Genomic DNA, 18212 nt, shown 5'->3' with positions numbered 1-18212 from the left:
GTCTTATGACGAGCCAATTAGAAATTCCGCAGGACGGGCGTAAAGGGGAAGAAACCTTTGTCATGAATATTTAAAAAGACAACCGCCGACCAGCACGAAGGGGGCGCTGAACTGCATGTCATGCGGGAGGGCGGGGAGAATGGGGGGGGGGCGGATATCTGGCAAAGTAACCCACAATCGATAGCCTCTTGATGTTTTCGGTATCAGCGGGAAGATGGCGCTTCTTCCTGGACTCGGAGATGGGGGGGTCAAGGTGACAAGGGGCCTTCTTCTTTAGTTGTGTTCTAATAATTTGACCCAATTTAAAACCTTCGCCGCCCCCCTTTTTTGCTTCAATTCAATGGACATGGTGCGGCCACCAGGGGGCAGTGTAACACAAATTGCTCAGTAAGCCGCGGTAATATGTTCATCGCAGAGGACAAAGAATATCTGCCTGCGAGAATGATTCTGTTATCTGTGTATTGTTTGACCGTCTGTGTTCAAATATCCACAATTTCGTAATTTGTTAGCCCGTCTGGTGCTTTTGCTAGCGCTAAGTTCATTAGACTATGCGGTTGTCAAAATGCTCGACTAATGAAGATAAGAGCTCTTGAAAATGGATGGAAAATGACTTTTTTTTTTTCCCCAGTATATAAATTCAATTGACAAGGCTGTAATGTAGCCCGTGGCTGTCATGTCTGTCATGCTTCTAATTTGGCTCATTTGCTCACCGGGGTGTCAGCATGACTACAGCCTGCTGAGTCAACACATGTCAAGGATATCATGGAGCATTTATCTGCTCCAAAGTGCATGCAAAGGTCAGAAAAAAAAAATTACATTCTGTAAAAATGAGATTCTTCCGACACTATATGAGACACACACACACACACACACGCTGTTGTTTCCACAGCCATCACGCGTCGCAGGCCGAGAGTGCGATGCGCTTAATTGGTGTTTTTAAATGCGCCGACACCTTAAATTGATTCTTTTGTTTTTCAACAGCGCCCGCACGCGCACCGGTGTGATTATCGCGGCGGTACGTGACAAGTGCTTTAAATTTCCACTCGGCTCTCACCTCATCGCGCGCACGCCGAGCTGCAAAGTAGCTTCCGAGTCGCTAAAAACAACGGCGCCTCCCGACACCTTCGTCGAGCGAGCAGGTAAACACGTTTTTTTTTTTTTTAAAGCCCCGGAGTCTGGATCAATTATTATTCCTCATTTTCTTTATGACGCGCTTTTACGGCGCGTTAAATCACATTTGCGTGCTGCTAATACGGCGCAAGCCCCAGAGGCCAACATCCTTAGGATGTCGGAATTTGACAAATATATATATAAAAAAAAAACTTTTAAAAAGTCAATTTTAGGGAGCATTGTCGAATTCATTCAGCATGTTTTTCCTTTGGCTTTTTGATAACACTAACCTCACGGAGGTGTTTCAAGCCTTCTCTTATGTTACTTGAAATTGAAACCCCAGAAAAAAAGTAAAGACATTGTGAGGAAAAAAAAACTTAAATATTGAATTTTTTCACCAGTGCAAAGCAAGCCCTCTAAAAATCAATTAAGTGCCCATGAAACTTTAGCATTAATTAATCTTATCCTGAATTTCCCTTTTGGAGCTCATGCCCTGATTAGGGTCCGTTTTTTTTTTATTGCACAGGCGTCCCTAATGTTGTGGCCGTATCCCCCCCCCCCCCACTATTGAGTAGCTCAGCTGCACCGCTTAACCTCAGTGCGCAATTGCGGCGTATCACTCCAAGGCAAATTGTTTTTGCTTTGGACCCCACAACAGCAACTAAAGACCCACCTGCTCATCCAATAAGAGCAAATCAAATCACATAGGCTACGTTTCAAAGGGACATGCTCTAAGTTGATTCTTTTCATTTAATTCCAGCAAAGGGATCGAAACCCAGCCCCCCCACCCCCTCCCTTCCCTCCCCAACGCACCCCAACAACAGCAGCAAGCAACACACGATTGCCCTTTATCTGCCGCTGAGAAGCGGGGTGGGGCGACGAAACAGAGGATTATCGATTTGCACTCAAACAGTGGGCCAACCTAAAAAGCCCCAATGAATTGTCACTCATTATTGAAATTATCAGGCACTAATTAAACTGGCAACCCTAAGCCCCCTGGGCTGCGCTCATCTCCAACTGAATTCCAGCTCCTCCGACAGTAATAGGGAAGGCAGCATTAGCCGCTACTGGATGCTAATGAGACCTGGAAGCTGTCTGTGCCTCTTAGGGGGCTTGGTGGGAGCAGTATCGCCGCTGCATGTGAAGCAAGCGCAACTCCGGAAAGCAGCTAAGCAAGCAAAGTGCTGATTGGCGGCGCCGGAGAATGAAAGCGGACGCTCCCGCATCAGCGGCTACATTCAGCGTCGCTTTCAGTACTGTTCCATTTTTTCCCCTCAGTTGTTGACGCCGCTCGCTCTTATTTTTGTGTTTGCAAGCCAACAGACGCGGCGTACCGGCGAGAGTCTGACTGACTTTATCACGCGGTACGCAGCCTGTTAATAACTTCCTCTGACAATTCCCCCCCTCATCTTCTGCTGATGACCAGAGGGACGCCCGTGATTGTCATGTTTGTAGGGTGGGGGTGGGGGGGGAAGAAAGATGCCAAAACAATGATGTCACGTCAGCCTCTCTATTAAAAGACTTCATATTTTGAGCGGCATAATTAATACTCTTGGGCACGCCGCTACCAAGTTGGCACTCCAGGCAAAGGGCTGCCACTCACCTGATAATTATTTTTGGAAATGGAGCCCAAATTACGGTGATTGACAAACGCAACAAAGCCGAGACAGCCCGCAGCGTTCGCACGGGAGAGAAAGGGAGAAAAATAAGCGCTGATTGTATTGTTATCCGCTTTCACCGAGGATTTCGCCGCGTCCTTTCATGTCTCGCGGAGAACTTTGGCGCGGGGGTCAAACCGTTTAGCCTCGCGATCCTCTTGAAGGAGCACAACAACAACAAAAAAAAAGCCTCAGCGCGAGTAATTAACACTTCTGTCGGCTTTTTCAAGTAAGTGTAGTTAAAGCGACGCGACGTAATGATTAGCAAAGTCGTGTTGACGGCTCGTCAGAACCAATCCAATCGTCGGATGCCAAATAAAGCTCCAGACGTCACAGGCCACCATTCAAATGAAAGCAAGTGTGTTACCTTTTCACACGTCCCTTCCCTAAAACGACCTGTGTACCTGTCTGGCGGCATCCATTAGTTGTTGCCGCCATGCTTTTTACACCTCCTACGTGGAGAAATGTTTTTGGAGGCAGCTGCTCATGCTCCCAAAAAAAAAAAAGGATGATGTCAGAAGAGACCTGCAGGTGTCTCAGTTGTTCCCTCTCGGACGGGGAGGTTTGGACAAGGGGATGTCGTTGATCTTTGTGAACTGTGGGCTCGTGAATCCCCCTTTGAGACTCGTTTACGATTACGGGCTATATAAATAATCTTGGCGGCTAGAGTTCAACACTGCGTGAGACCTGAGGAGAGGACAGGGACATGCGGTCGGAGGGAAAAAAAAAGGAGGCGGAGCCTCACCTCGAGCATGAAGACGACAAAAGCCAAAAACGATTAAATACACGAACATAAATTTGATAGCAATTTTCGGCTTTGTCTTTAATATTTTTTTTTTTTTTAAATGCTGAATTTGTGTATTTCCAGGGAGCGATTTCCAGAATAGTCGATATTATACTTGACATTAAAATATTCTCAAAACTGGACCTATTGGATCTGATTAATAAGGACAGCCCAACGGCCCGTCTTAAACATCTGCTTCCAACACCAGGGCAGAAAATATCCGTTTTTAATCTCAAGCTACTAATTTAATGGCACAAATGATCCAGATTTGCCGAGTCCACGCTACTTTTCTCATCCAGGTTGAAAGGGCAGGTGCTCATGTAAACTACTCGGTCACGCCGCTCCTTCGACAAGAGGCTGGGAAATGATGTCAAGTTCTATGTTTTGTTCCAAAATGAAATATTTATTGGCAGCGAGCACCTAGCAAGAACAGACGATAGGCCAGGACGCCGCTTCATCTTCTCACACTCATATTTGGCTTCCACCTCCGCAAAGGCCAGCCCGTGTCCTGAGGGTGTTCAGCGATTCAGGGAAGTGCGCGGGCTTTGGATCCGCATTTCAAAGCCGCCGCGCGCGTGCGCGCGAGACACGCGGACAAAATGTCCGAACAATTATATGCTGATTTCCTCCATTGCTCTCCCGACTCTGCCCCTGCGTTTTATTTTTCCGCACGCCGTACATCTCTATTGTGCAAGGCGCCGGCTGATTTATGCCTTTGCGGTCAGGACGTTTTCCACTCCGGCGGCAGATGTGAAGTTGCGGCGCATTCTTTGTCATCGGGGGTTGTTTTGTTTTCCTGCACAACATGCGGAACACATCATTTACCATCATTTAGGCTCCAAATACCGGCGTGGGCGGCTCGGCGAAAGATTTGATGGAAAAGCGGCGAAGAAAAACACCAAGGTGGAAACTATAAATCGTCGGCGTAAAATCCAATCCGAGGTCTGTTGAACAGAAACGCGCTCTGACAGGAAAAGCATCACGCTGCGGTGCGGTTTCCGCAGCCGCCGCTCACTTCGGACCTCATCGCCTAAAGTACTTTTCACTGCCGGGTGGTAAGAGAGGCGAGTATTATTTGCCCAAACTCCGAGCGGACCACTTAAACAGCAATATTATTGATAGTGGCAATAATTTCCGACTTCTGGTCTGCACCCTTTGGTGCGTCATTTCATGCAACGGCCTCGAGCACGCTGGGAAAGCCATTAGAGAGAGGCCCGAATGCTAAATGCATTAACAGAGAGAGGTCAGAAAGCATTAAAAAAAAAAAATGGCTCATTGTAGCGCGGTCCAATCGTGCTACAAGGCTGACCCCCCCCCCCCCCCCCCCTTCGTCCTCCCCCACCCATCTGATATGCATTGCAGTCATGATTGAGCCGGTGTCATCGCCAGCACCGTACCTGGAAAAAGTATTTTCCCGGCCCCCTCATTTGATCACGCAGGCGGGCGAGGCATGTCACGCCGGGTTATTCCCATAGTCAATACGCTTTCACGAGCTGCCATTTGCGAGCCTCCACTTGATTATTTGGGCACATGGGCAAACGGCCGGCGCTTTGCAGGTATCAGAGAGCCCCGCCGGTCACGATCTATTCGCTGAGAAGGCAGGCGGGCTCCTGGCAAAAGACTCAGCAAGCATCTCGGCGTAATGAAGCCAGCACCTTGCATGTGTGCGTGTGCGAGCGGGTTACATTAGAAATGCATGAAGGCCAAGAGGTGGCTACCCTGCTCCGCTCCAAGCCATTTATATTTCCATCATCGGCTATCAAAGCGGCGAAATGTTTTTGGAGAGCGCCACGTCCGTGTCAACAAAACACGCGGAAATGGCTGTCAGATAGCGGCGGGCACGCTTAAGCGAGGCGGCGGCGAGCGGGCGGGCGGGCGGGCGGCGTCCAAGTCGACTGCGACCACAGAAGGCGCGAGGCGTTAGTGCTTGGACGCCTCCACCGCCGCTTGGATAACGAGCGGCTTTCCTTTCACGACACTTTGAAATGCGCCGTGATTTTTACTTTGCCGTCTCATTATCGGTGGCCGCTTGGCACGCGCCGCAGACGTCGTTGCCCAGAACGGAGGCCTGAACCTGGGCAACTTTCCTGCCGTCCAACCACCCACCCTCTCCTCCCTCCCTCCCCTCACTCTTTTGGCTCTTGGAGACTTTCAGTGCGTACTTAATCATGATTAATCGCTGCCTGGATAATCAGATACAACATCAAAAGGTTGGAGATGACAGTCCAAGGACGCTTGGGAGGAAACAAGGTATAGCAGGCATTCATTAGCTTTGGCATGGCACTCATACATTAGCCCATAACCCTTTATTGTCCTAATTAGGCTGGAGAGCCTGGCGCTACTTTTACATATATGGTTTACCTCCACCTTGACCACAACGCAACGCGGCCGGCCGCCTCGTTCACATGCGGTCGTCTATTACTATCTTTTTATTTTTGCCTCTCGCCTGCTCGGCGATGCTTTTTCTTCGCATTAAGCCGGCTAATGTTTTTGATTTACACAAGACGGGCTCTCCCGTCCTTCTTACCGCACACGGCGAGGTGCGAGCCGCACTGTATATTTCATTTGGTCGCCCCCCCTCCTCCTCATCCCAAGCCTCCGCCCTCCTTCTCCGCTGTTTTAAGTCTCCCTGGATGGAGCCTGGCTCGCCGTGCACCATTTTCCCAGCTACAGTAGCAGTGGTGCTGGGCCTCGTTCAACCCCATTATTTCTGGGAGCCAAATTCCCATGGTCCCAGGAACAGGCGTGCCAGCTCTGCCGTCTTGGCTCTCTTCCCTGGTATTGTTTCCTTTGTTACATCCAGAGCTGCATTTCAGCCCGTTAACGTTTGCGCTGGGAGGTCCGAATTCCCAACGATCAGCTTTAGAAAAGGTAACTTCAAGTTCAGAATGCAGACACTTTTTCTTGTTACCTTCAAAAAATTGTTTCTTTGTTTTTGTTTTTTATTTTTAAGGGGGGGGGGGGTCACCATTCCTCCACTTTTATATTTTCCATTTTTCTTCTTTGTTGTGATACAGGTGAGCAGAGTGATAAAACTCCGGTGAAATGTTTGCACGGATGGCCACCATAAAATCGCCCTGGGTGGCTCCTAAAACAAAATTATTGTGCTTTCAATTATCACTGCAGCTTTTTAATGTATGTGTTTTAATTTTCAACACATCAAAAGTTCGGTTCACCCTCTGATGTTACGCTTTAAGTAGATTACATCAGTAAGGTTAGCTAGTAAGTTTACATTTATAAGCTTAGCAAGTAAGTAAAGTCAGTTTCTAAGTTTAGAAAGTCATGAAAAGTAAAGTTAAGTAAGTAAATAGCACATATAAGAATTAGACCTTGACTTAAAAGTTCCTTAGGAAGCCAAAATATGAGTTTGGGCTAGCCTTGAATTTTTATTTTTTTATTTTTCCTGAACAGTCAAACACAAATACACTAATCCTACATACAGTAATTGCTTTTAACTTGAATTTAGTTTTCTAAAATTGATTTGTGGCTTTTCAATTCACTTCAGTGTAAAAACTTGAATACACTGTATTAGTCAATTGAGTTCCAAGCTCATTTACAGTATAAATTCAAGTCAACTCTACTGTATATAAGCCTACTTAAGTGCTCGTCGCCCCACCACGTTAAACTCACACTCGACTTAACGAACGTGGAAAAGCTTCTCCGCCCTAATTCCGCCAAGCGGCGCTTATACAAGCGCGATTACCTAAAAGTGAATCCCGACGAACATTCGGAAGCCGTCCCCCCTATTCAACGCTGATGGCATTTCTCCATCTGTAATCCACTTTATCGCCCATCATTCCAGCCTGAGCACCCCAAACTCCTTTTCTGTGATGCGGGCCCGCCAAAGCCACCATGGCAGCTCGCACACGAGGGGATTAAACGCGAGGCTTGTTGGCTCAGCGCGGCACGGCGCGAGCGTATCCGACTGATGTCGGGCTGTTCCGCTCGGAACGGCGACGCTCGTCTCCCGGCGCGCAGACACGCCGGTGTCAGGTAATTCTCAGAGGAAGAGCCACGCGCCCCTGCGGGGAGCGGCGGGGAGGCCCCTATCACATCTCGGGAGTTGTAATAGCAGCTTTGAAGACTCCAGTCCACTAATCCCACATCATGTGATCATGTGTCTAATAGAGCGGCTCCTCATTCGCCGGAAATTGCGGGGGATTTCGTAGCTGTCACTTGCACCCGTTACAGTTGGGGGAGTATTATATGTCGGGAAAAATAAATACGAGACTCCCAGCGCATGGCTTCCCGTGGACACACGCAGCGACAAGAGTCGCATCTGGAGTTTCACCATTACGACGTGGCAATTAGTACAGTACCTTAAAACAGGATTAGCATTAGGGTCATGCGTTGATCAATTAAACGTTTGAACAGGTGTTTATTCACATGTATGTTCTGTAAATATACGCTCGGATGTGATTTTTAGGCTACTGACAGACTTTTTTGTCGGTATAAGCAAGGGTTAATACAAGCTAGTGGGTTTAGCACACAGAGCTAACTTCCGCTAATGCAGACGAGCGTGGCGTGCTAGCATATGTGCATGTCGACCCATTTCAGAGATTTACAATTTATTAATGCATATTCGGTTTATTCTGTTGTTAGATTTGCTCCCGAACTTGATGAAACCAAGCAAGCCCAACAGCGGACACTCCAACAGCCCCTCAGGTCCAAATAACCATTGAAGGGAGTTCATAAATGTCATTTTGCTCAATTTTTTCGAGCATCCCAAAGCAAATAAAGTGTCTCCTGACTTGAAAGGATCAACAGTGAACACTCTTAAGCGCTTCCCTAATCAACACTTGAGAGAATTTACATGAGGGGCTATGATCAATAATGGCATCTCTGGTGACGCGCAGACAATCTTGATCACACGTGTGTGAATGCAATACCTTGAAGAATAGCGCAAATTGTCTCTTCCATAATCATAAGCTGTCAAAAATGCAACAAGAGCCTCCGAGTGGAGCGTGTGATCATCGCGGAAGCTCAGGTCTGCAGAGGTTTGCGTGACATTTTTAAGTCCTCACTTTCCCCCCCTTTCTTTTTGAGCGATTATCTCAGAGGTACGGCGCACATTAAATGGCTGAGTTAACCTCAACACATGTAAAAACCATTACGGCTATTGACGACAGCCGCGTGTAATCCCGAGGTTTGATATTGACACCGCGTGATCAAATGCTAAGCTCTGCTAGCAGATAGCTCGTGGCTCTCTGGGGGCGTCGGCGTCGACAGGCAAATGAAGCAGAGCCAGATTGATGAGACATGAGTGCTCTGCATTGTGTGTAGGTGTGTGTGTGTGTGTGTGTGTAAGGGATACTGGCGAGCCAATCAATTAATACTTAAAGTGGAACCAATTCTTGTTTCACTTGGGCTTTGGCCCCCTTCATTTTCATCCGGGCCGAGGTCTGCATGGCTAATTAGCCGCACTGCAAATGGATGCTAAGCCACGGCAAATTAAATCTTAGTTCATTAGATATAAGCTCTTTAAAGATTGAAGGGAAATATTTGAATTTTTCAAAAGTTTCAACGTTGCGGCGCCCTCATTAAAAATGGGACGTCGCAACGTTGCGGCGAGGAAGTGGGGAAATGTCTTTGTGCGGATGAATAATCCAACCAATATGAAATATTAAGTCACTATTTTACCCTGTGGTTCTCCTCGGGCTGTAGCGATAGGCTGGGTAATAGAAGGCTTCTGCTTTGAATAAAATACAAAGGTGCATGAAGGGGAAGCTCAACTATCTGGAGGCGAGCGCACTTTTGAATTACATTGTAAATATATTCATTATTCCACGCATACAAAAGAAAGAAAGAGTCAGGCATTGTTGATAGACGTCACTTTTCAAGTCAAGCCGGTAAATAAGTCAACAGCTTTTATTTCCTGCTAGAAACTGGAAAAAAAAACCCACACGGGCAAAGTTGAGGTTTTTAATTTTTAACTATGTTTACTTCCTGTGTGGACCTCGAGGTGGAATACACTCAGCCGACACAAGTTTGGCTTACACCTGAGTTGGAAACAAAATGTCCGCTACAAACGGGCAGTGACGACAGTGATGTGTTTTTTATTGAAATTAAATTAGGAAACAATCTGAAAATAAAGGCTTCACCTCAAATTAATGCCTGGTGTTCTGTTGAGTATATAAACACTGCTTGGCCTCCATGGCAATCCCACAAACTCGAGCCTTCAGATTTTATTATTTTTCCTAACTCATTCAAGCTGATTTTTCTCCCTTCCTTTTTTCACAGTTGTTTCATTTCACAGGTGTACCTAATGACCTGTCCCGCCGTTGAGGCCTGACGTCACGTGCGACGTCCGAGCCAACGAGCGCCTTTTAATCGCCGTAATTCGCCGATGGCCGAACCAGATGTCGGACAGAGCGGCCGACCGCTGCTTTCTCGCACCCCGTGAAAGGAAACAAATTAAAATCCACCCAAATTTGTCTCGGGGAACGTCGCCAGGCTCACCCAACACGACATTGTGAGGAACACGGCGTCTGCATTATCGAATAAAAGCTTGACTTTGCATGAATAACTTTCTTTTTACTTGTTCTGTCATCCGCAGTCGAGCCGTAAAAGCGTCGAGCTCGGAGGCCACCTTGTCGTTTTTTACACAGTGTCCATTGTGTAACAGCTGTAAAACACGCTCCAAATTATTAACTCCACATGCCTGCGCCGCTGATGAACTGGAATCCCAGAACAACCTTTGGATTTTGGCCAATAACCTTGGAGGGAGACGCTGATTGAGAACAGGACTGCGAATCCGGGTCAGTCCTCGTGCACGGCCGCTGAGAGCGGAATGCGTGAGCGACGCCAGGGTGTGCCGCTGATGCGCTTTTGAATCATCTTTTGTCATGTTTTAGGCAAACCGCACCTAAAAAAATGTTTGAAAGGGACGACGAAAATGATGAGCTCGACGGGATGGGAATGCCGAGCCGGGCCAAAGAAAGCAACAAATTGCGCCACCTGCACTTTATGGTAATACATCACAGATACAGTTCGGATCGCTTTTTATATATTTTTTTAATCTTAATAGATTATTTATACATTATATATCTTTTTATGAATATATATGTTTTAATATATTTTTATGAATATCGTTTGTGAAGAATTCCCAATTTTATCATGATTATTCTCACGAGCCGGCGGGACGGACGGGAACGTCGACTTTGCTCCGGCGTCTTCCGACAATGATGTGACACCCAAAACCCAAGAGTGACTGTGTCTCTTTCCCCGCAGGAGGAACAAGCGAGATGATTTGTTGAGGGGCCCTGGGGAGCCAGCGAGCGCGCCTTGAAAACAGGTGGCGCAACATCACACCGCAGCGTGCCTTCGGGGAATATTTGTAGACGTGACGGAAACGCAGCAAAAACAAAACACAGACGCAAAACGCGAGCGAAGGTAGGGCGCTGCTGACACGTGACGCCTTCCCGCCAAAATGTCACTTGGATGCTGCGTGTGTTCTTGAAAGGGGACGGATTGTGCTATTTTCCACACAACAATCGGATTAATTTTTAACTCCTCGTGAGTCTGGCTTTCATTACCGTGACGACCGCTTGAACTCCCGCTGAAACGAGCCCCGATGTCGAGGCCTGTTCATCGCATCTTAAATGATAAATATTACTTGCTATAGAAAAAAAACATTTTAACTCACAGAGGCAGAAAGTGGCTCTGGATCGTCACCCAGTTTAGCTAATCATGTCGTGGGTGGGAGTGGTCGTTATGTAAATGACCTCCATTGTTACGTAACGCTGCAAAATGCCCCATCACGGACACATGTTAGAAACGGGCAGATTAGAAAAGGTCTCCTCGCTTGCTCGGTTTCATACTCCACCGCACCCCGGAGACCAAACTATTTGCAGACAAGCCATTAAAAGTCAATTTTCCCTAATATGCCTCCGTTATACTCCAAACATTGACAAATGTTGTGATTTCCCCTTCTCATATTCGCCGTCAATTTCTTCCTTTTGACAGATCGCTCCAAAATGTATTAGCAGAGAGGCCGACTGTCAATCCGACTGCCCAAAGGTCCTTACAGGTCTCTCTTTTTTTTTTCTGTCCTAGCGTTGAGAAATGATGTAATCAAGCCGTCCTTCCTACCTAGCAGCCCTCCATCCATCCTCTCTAAAGGCCTGGCGGTCCCTTTGGCCTCGCTCTGGATCAAGTCCCCCACAAGGCCCCCCCTGACCCCGTTAGAGGCGCATGATGGGCGGCCCTGTCACTTCAAATGGCTGCCCGGGTCCGGCGCGAGCCTCACCCCTCACTGTGAGTAAACCTCTGTGTTATTTCGGTTTTACGGCGCTACGGCTGGATAACTCGGCGGAATGGATGCGGACAACTTAGTTATTGTCGCACGGGGCGAGGGAGTCCATGCTGTTACGCCGGCGCAAAAAACGTCTTTGGATCGAACGCCATGAAAAGTTATGTGGCGTGAGGAAAGCATCGCGCGTCCGGGATGACCGCTGCCCCGGCACTTGGCCGGGGCTTTATCCCGAAGACAGCGTTCAAAGGGGTTATTTAAATTTCAAGGCAGATGAATGGCTCGTATGCGATGTGTTGCTTCTCTGGCGGCGCCTTTGATGGCGAGGCGAGAGGGGAAGACGGCGGCTTTGTTATTGAAGTAAAGAATAATAAGGCCACTGCATGTTGGGCTGTGTACAGAGACCTTGATATCAATCCAATGCACTATGCATGGCCCCCGCGCAACAAGCAGCCAGACAGGAAAGCGTGTGCCTTTTGATCCCGCTTTCCTTCTGTTGTCTTTCATCTGACCCATCCTCCCAAATTGTCACCGGCGTACACACACGCGCCGAAGAAAAAAAAAAGACAGGAGGGTGGCGAACCCTCGGGGTGTGAGGGGGCGCCGAAATCTCACTCCGGACATTTTTACTCATTAAGTTCCAGAGGAGGGTGCCTGGCGTCTTTCGAAATAGCTCCGCTGTGAACACGGCGGGCCAAGTGGCCATGATGCTCAGATTCCAGTTTTGTGTTGAGAATAATCTCCCTTTTGCGCCTAGTCTGCAAAGAGGGCGGTTAAACATACAATGCAACTAAACATCAAGATGTACAAAAACAAAATGCGATATGTTTCGTCCACCCAAAGTCTCTTAGTTTCTTGCTAGCATATAATAGAAAACACCATAGACAAGCTAATAGAAATTAGCGAGAAACAGGCAGGGAATTAAACCTTTCATTTTTTTTTATTATTTTAGTCTGCTATATTACTATAGTATTGATTGACAAAAAAGAAAAAGACTTTTTTGCTGCAATCATCGCTTTAATTAGTTTAATAGTAAAGTTTAATAATTACGTTCATTAAAAAAATACACTTTTGCTTCAATCATGGTTTTAATTAGTTTAATAAAGGCAAGGTTTAAGTTCAGTCGTTTTTTTAAAAGCATTTTAGGTAAAAGTATTTAATTCTTTTGTTATTTTGTTGGCCCTTTTCATTGAAATTTTGCAAAAAGAATTGACCAAGCTATGCGTCGTAACTCGAACAACTCTCAAGATGTAAGTGCAGGTGGCGCTGTTCTACTAAAATACATCATAATTACAACAGTTGTTATTTATAGTGGCGCAGAGATGACATTACCGGCGGTGCGGAGGAGAGCGAAGCTTCACTTTTCCTCTCCCCGTGTCAGCGAATTACACGCTAGAAGCGACCGAGTTCATGAAGGGAGGGCCTAGCAAAAGATAATATGTTAGCTTTGGACTTGAGCCGCCGAACATACATTTTTGGTCTTCCAACATAAATTTCCCCGGCTCCTCACCGTCACACTAGCGGCAGATTCAGCATTTCAACTTTGCGAATTCCATCGCTCTTACCTCAGGGCGGCATTAATCAGAAAAGCGAGCGCCGAGTCAATGATGCATTTGGACGTTGGAGTGTTTCCATAGCGCCGCGGTTCAACTCGCCTCCACTTCCAGCCACTTACGGTCAGAGGCGGCGTTCGGTCCAGGAGCGTGGAAAAGGTTCCGATTGAATGATGGCAAAGTCGAACGCACGCGCAGACGAGCGTCAGGTGAAACGTCCGTGTCAAAAAATGGATAAAAGAAGCCATAAATTTGTAGTTTTTGACGAGAGTGTCACATAGTTTTGGATTGCGTCATCCAGGGCGTTTGCTCACATCAGTAAGTGCCGAGTTTCAAGTTCCACCAAGTACTTGTGAAACCAGGCTGTCGTCACATCATAACTATGAAGTGTTGTCGTAAAGCGGGGACTAACTTATAGAGCTTTTTTTTTTTCTTCTCCTTTTAGCTCGCGCGATACCAACTACTCCGACGATCCATATTCATGTGTTTCACATTCATGCAAATAGTTTTACATCGGAGCCCGGGAGGCACCAAAAGGCTTCTTATTGCATCCGAGCGCGACGCCACAAACCCGTTTCGCCTCAGCGAATGAAAACAGGTAGCGCTTCAAAGTTTGCATCCCGACTCCAAACTTTCCCATTCGTCACGGCGTCTCACTCTGGAGATCCAGCAAAATGTTCAAAGTTAAAATCAGAGGAGGCCCGATGTTGATTTTGTCGTACACATGCAAAAGGGGGGCTTTTACTGTCAAAGGCATGAACGTCGAAAGGCTATTACGCCAGTCTTCCACATCGATTTTTCAGGCGACCCCGAGCCACTCGGCGGGGAACGACAAGGTGTTGCTATGATAATAATCATAATATGTCAAGTATCGCCCAGCCATCAGAGATGCTAGTCTCAGTTTAATGATTCTGGGAAATTGCGGATTACCCGGGATATGAGAGCAAGCCTACAGTTTTCATATAGTGTGGGAGGTTGCAGGGGCTCTGTATTAGTAATCACAGGGGAGCGCCGAGAGGTGGGAGAGAAAATCTGCTTCTTCTCTTCTCTCATTCATCATCGCCGTCCTCTGGTGAGGAAACATGGCAAATGGCCAAATGAATGCACTTCATAAAGCGCAAATGTCTCCTCTGATGTGCCTCTCGCAGAGGAGGAGCGGTGGAGAAGGTGGGGGGGTTCAGGGAGGAGTGGGAGGAGGAGGGGGGGTGGATTTCCACAGATATATTATTGTCAAACTCTGCTGCCCCCGCTCCGGAGCGTTATTATGATATCGTAGGAGATTTTACAATAAGATTTGGCGACTTCAGCCCGAGCAGTTACCATAACCGCATTACGGTGATGGCAGCACTTTTCAATCGGGGAGCATATATTGTCTGACTGGATGATAAGTTTCCTCAAATAAGCACTCGTTCATTTTTTTTTCTTTTTCTTCCCCCGCCTCCCCTGCTGTCTGGATGCTTTTGTAATTCAAAAGGATTTCTTAAAAAAAAAAATAAATAAAATCTCCTAGGTGGATAAAAGCGAATGAGATATGGAGACATGAAGCGAGTCACGCCTCATAATAAGATGGTCAGTGCCACAGGGAGGTGCTATGGATCCTCTTATACCCCGCCCCCATGCAGAATATTGACTTTAATACATGAAATGTTTGTGACACGTCGTTCAACAGCAGCAATATCAGGTTTGATCACGGACAGCTTGTCGGGCATATTGGATAAAAAGAAGGAAAGGAAAAAAAATCTGGCAATATGCAGCAAAGACGGCGTGGGATAATAGTGGCAACATGTGTGCTACCAGGAGACCGCTCCTTAAGGCTGCACGCTTTTGTACATGTCAAAATATATTGGAAATATCCAAACGCAGCATATGCTAAATAATGTGTTTTGATTTCACACATAGAAACGCAAATATTCGATAAAACAGAGATGAAACTGTTACTCAATGAAAACCACCAAATGACATAGCCACAAAAAGTACAACATAAAAAAAATGCACAAAAGTTTCATTTTAAATGTTAATATTAAACACCATTTCATCACATGCCCCCCCAAAATAAAGTACTGTCCAGAAATAAGTGAAATAAATTATGTTGAATATAAATTTGCAAATTTTAATCATGTGGGTGTCCAAATAAAGCTAGATGGTTCTAAAAATGCAACACTAATAAAGCACTTCGAGAAAAAATTCAAATTCAAAATTGATTCTGTGAGTGTGAAGATTTTGAAATGAATGTGACACTCCACACAAAACCATAACTCCAAATGTATTTTTCTTCTATCTTCAAAAAAACAAGTACACAATAGAAATCTGAAATATTTTACTGGATTGTGCACAACATAAATTGTTTTGAAACACACGTCCATGGTTTAAAATTGCATTTTATTTTGGATTGCAAAAGGGACGACAGTGTACCATTTCAATGCACAGTTAATATAATTCAAATGACAAGAAAAATACACATGGAGCTCGTAAAAAGTGAACATAGTAGCAAAAGAATATTTTATTCATTGGATTAATTTTAAGATTGACATATGAATTGGCTTCAAACAAATCAGCATCAGTCGTGGAATATGTTTCCGGCCACTTTTGATCTGTGCTCTTCCGTCGTTAATTAGTGCAAATTTCCAGAGCATTCCAAGCCAATCAGCAACGGCGGCATGATGAAATCATAGCGGCGCCGTGGCATTTTTTTTTTCCCTCTTATTTTGTAGCAAGCTAATCTCGGCGATGCTCTCATGCACGTGTTTACTATTTGCGTGATTAGCGCAATTACGCCTCTTCGGCACATCGGCCCCCTTTTGTATGACTGTATTAATTACTCCATTGATTCAACTTAACACCTAATGCCCAAGTAACATAAATCATATTTTCCACTTAATTATTGTGTTTCTACCTAATTAAGGACAGAAGCGGAAGCTGCTGTGGTTGCGGAGAAAAAAAACAAAAAACAATATATTTACTATTTATTCCCTGGGCTGTCACAATGCAAAGTCAGTGATTAAATTGTTTGCCCAAGTAAATGTGTAAGTTTGTAAGATTATCAAAACACGTCGTAATAAACAGCCCGCCTGCTTTTATTTAATTAGGTTGTGTTTTTCTTTTTTAAATTGGACCTTATTGGCGCGGAATGCTTGCCAACTGGCGGACCGTCTCCAAAGTGAGAGTTGCGGGGAGGCGAAGGGGTCAAAGGAGGAGATCCGGGAAGGCTGCGCCGGCTTATAATTACGGCCTCAAAATGGCATATTTACCATCTCTGCCAGCGAGGTCGTGCCTTCTGTCCTAGTAAACGTAGTGGAGTATGAAAGAGCCAATTACGGCACACTGGGTGACCTTTTAACAACTATTACCGCGGCCCATCAACACATTATCGCGATGGAGATCGAAACGGGAATTACAACGTCGGGGCCCGGCCGTCGGCGGCGGCGGCGGCGGCTGACGCCGGTGACAAGTGGCAGCTTTGAAAAATCAGCACAATAAAAGGAGACAAGTGCGATGAGAGAGAGGGAGACAGAAAGAGATATGGCGGCGCGGCAAAGGGAGGAGGGAGGGGATTGAACAATGGCCTCCGTACAGTACATTAGCTGTGGATGTCAAGCACCTCAGTCGCTCCCAATGAAAAGCACAACAAATAAGACGTTGGCCTGTTTGTATTCATTATCAGTCAGCACATGCCCCGGCTCCTGCATTAAACATTAGACTGCCTCTGATGTCTGCTTAACAGTTTAATTCCCTCCCCGCCGCTCAGCCTGTCATAATAAACCCATCGAAGCACACACAAAGTCAAATAAGAGTGCGAGGGGGCCGCCTTTGTGTATGCGTGCGTGTTTGTTGCACGCGCACGCGGGCGCGCACCACCACCGCTTGAGCGACAAACACGTCATTCATAATAGCCCCCCATCGCCCGGCTTGGCTTTATTGTAGTTTATCTGATCACAGATTAAGTAGATCTCAAGAGTGGCTGACCTCCCCAGTGCGTATTTGCGGCGCGCCGTGTGCCGGAAACCGTCAATATCTGTGCGCCGGCCACAAGATTAGGGACAGCAGAATCTTTATGATTGCGTTTATGGAAAGCTGTAAAAAGCGCACGGCATCACGCTACACTAAGCAGTCCCATTTTACATCATCCCATAATATCATCATAACCAGGCGTATTGTTCAATGTGTTCCCATGTGAGTTATAGCGAACTTCCACCGAGGAAGGTTTTTCTTTTTTTTGTTTTTTTTTGCAACTTAGCAGCACTATGCAAAAATACTAAATAACAGCAAACGCATCAAATAATAAATGACAGTGTTATAAAACATCTCCAAAGGGTTCATACGCTGATTAGGTATTCACACGCGTTGACACTTTATAAAGATTTTATATAGTGCAGTAAAGAGTCGGAACATCCGAGTGCTTTGCCAACAAACGACGCCATCGCAAATGGTAACAAACAACGAGGAGTCCTTACATCTGTCTTATTGTTGAAGACGCGGAAATGCGATAGCATGACTTTATTCACAATAGAAACATTAAAAGAAACAAAAAACTTCAAAGCTATTAATTTATCAGATCATTTCGGTAAAAGACATCATGACTCTCCTTACTTACATATTAGATGCATGAATTTTAATGAGGACATTCAGGCGTAGGCAGGAGGTGGAGGCGTCTAATTTGGTGCTGATCCAAATTAGGGTCATTGGGCCTTGGTGGAGGTCCGCGCTCTAATTGACATCACAGCCTTCGTTGAGTTTTGCTGAGATTTGAAATTGCTAACAATTCAGCACAATATGGCCGCTTTTGTTTGGTTCTCATGAAATCCTTTTTTTTTTTGTAGCGTTACTACGTTATGATCACATGTGTACGTTCTTTACGT

General features: G+C 46.0%; 1 long non-coding RNA gene across 1 annotated transcript in view; it reads left to right on the top strand.

The window, feature by feature from the left end:
* The first annotated feature begins 9800 nt into the window (after positions 1 to 9800).
* LOC133158641 (uncharacterized) overlaps positions 9801 to 18212 on the top strand; it is a 19374-nt gene continuing 10962 nt past the window's right edge. The window contains exons 1-5 of the long non-coding RNA XR_009715259.1: positions 9801 to 10024; positions 10109 to 10310; positions 10407 to 10521; positions 10783 to 10944; positions 11608 to 11808. This is a non-coding gene — a long non-coding RNA (uncharacterized LOC133158641). The remainder of the gene's footprint in view (positions 10025 to 10108; positions 10311 to 10406; positions 10522 to 10782; positions 10945 to 11607; positions 11809 to 18212) is intronic.

This window comes from Syngnathus typhle, linkage group LG8 (genome assembly GCF_033458585.1).
Source record: "Syngnathus typhle isolate RoL2023-S1 ecotype Sweden linkage group LG8, RoL_Styp_1.0, whole genome shotgun sequence".
In the NCBI taxonomy this organism is placed as follows: domain Eukaryota; kingdom Metazoa; phylum Chordata; class Actinopteri; order Syngnathiformes; family Syngnathidae; genus Syngnathus; species Syngnathus typhle.
This window is presented reverse-complemented; position numbering and strand designations above follow the sequence as displayed.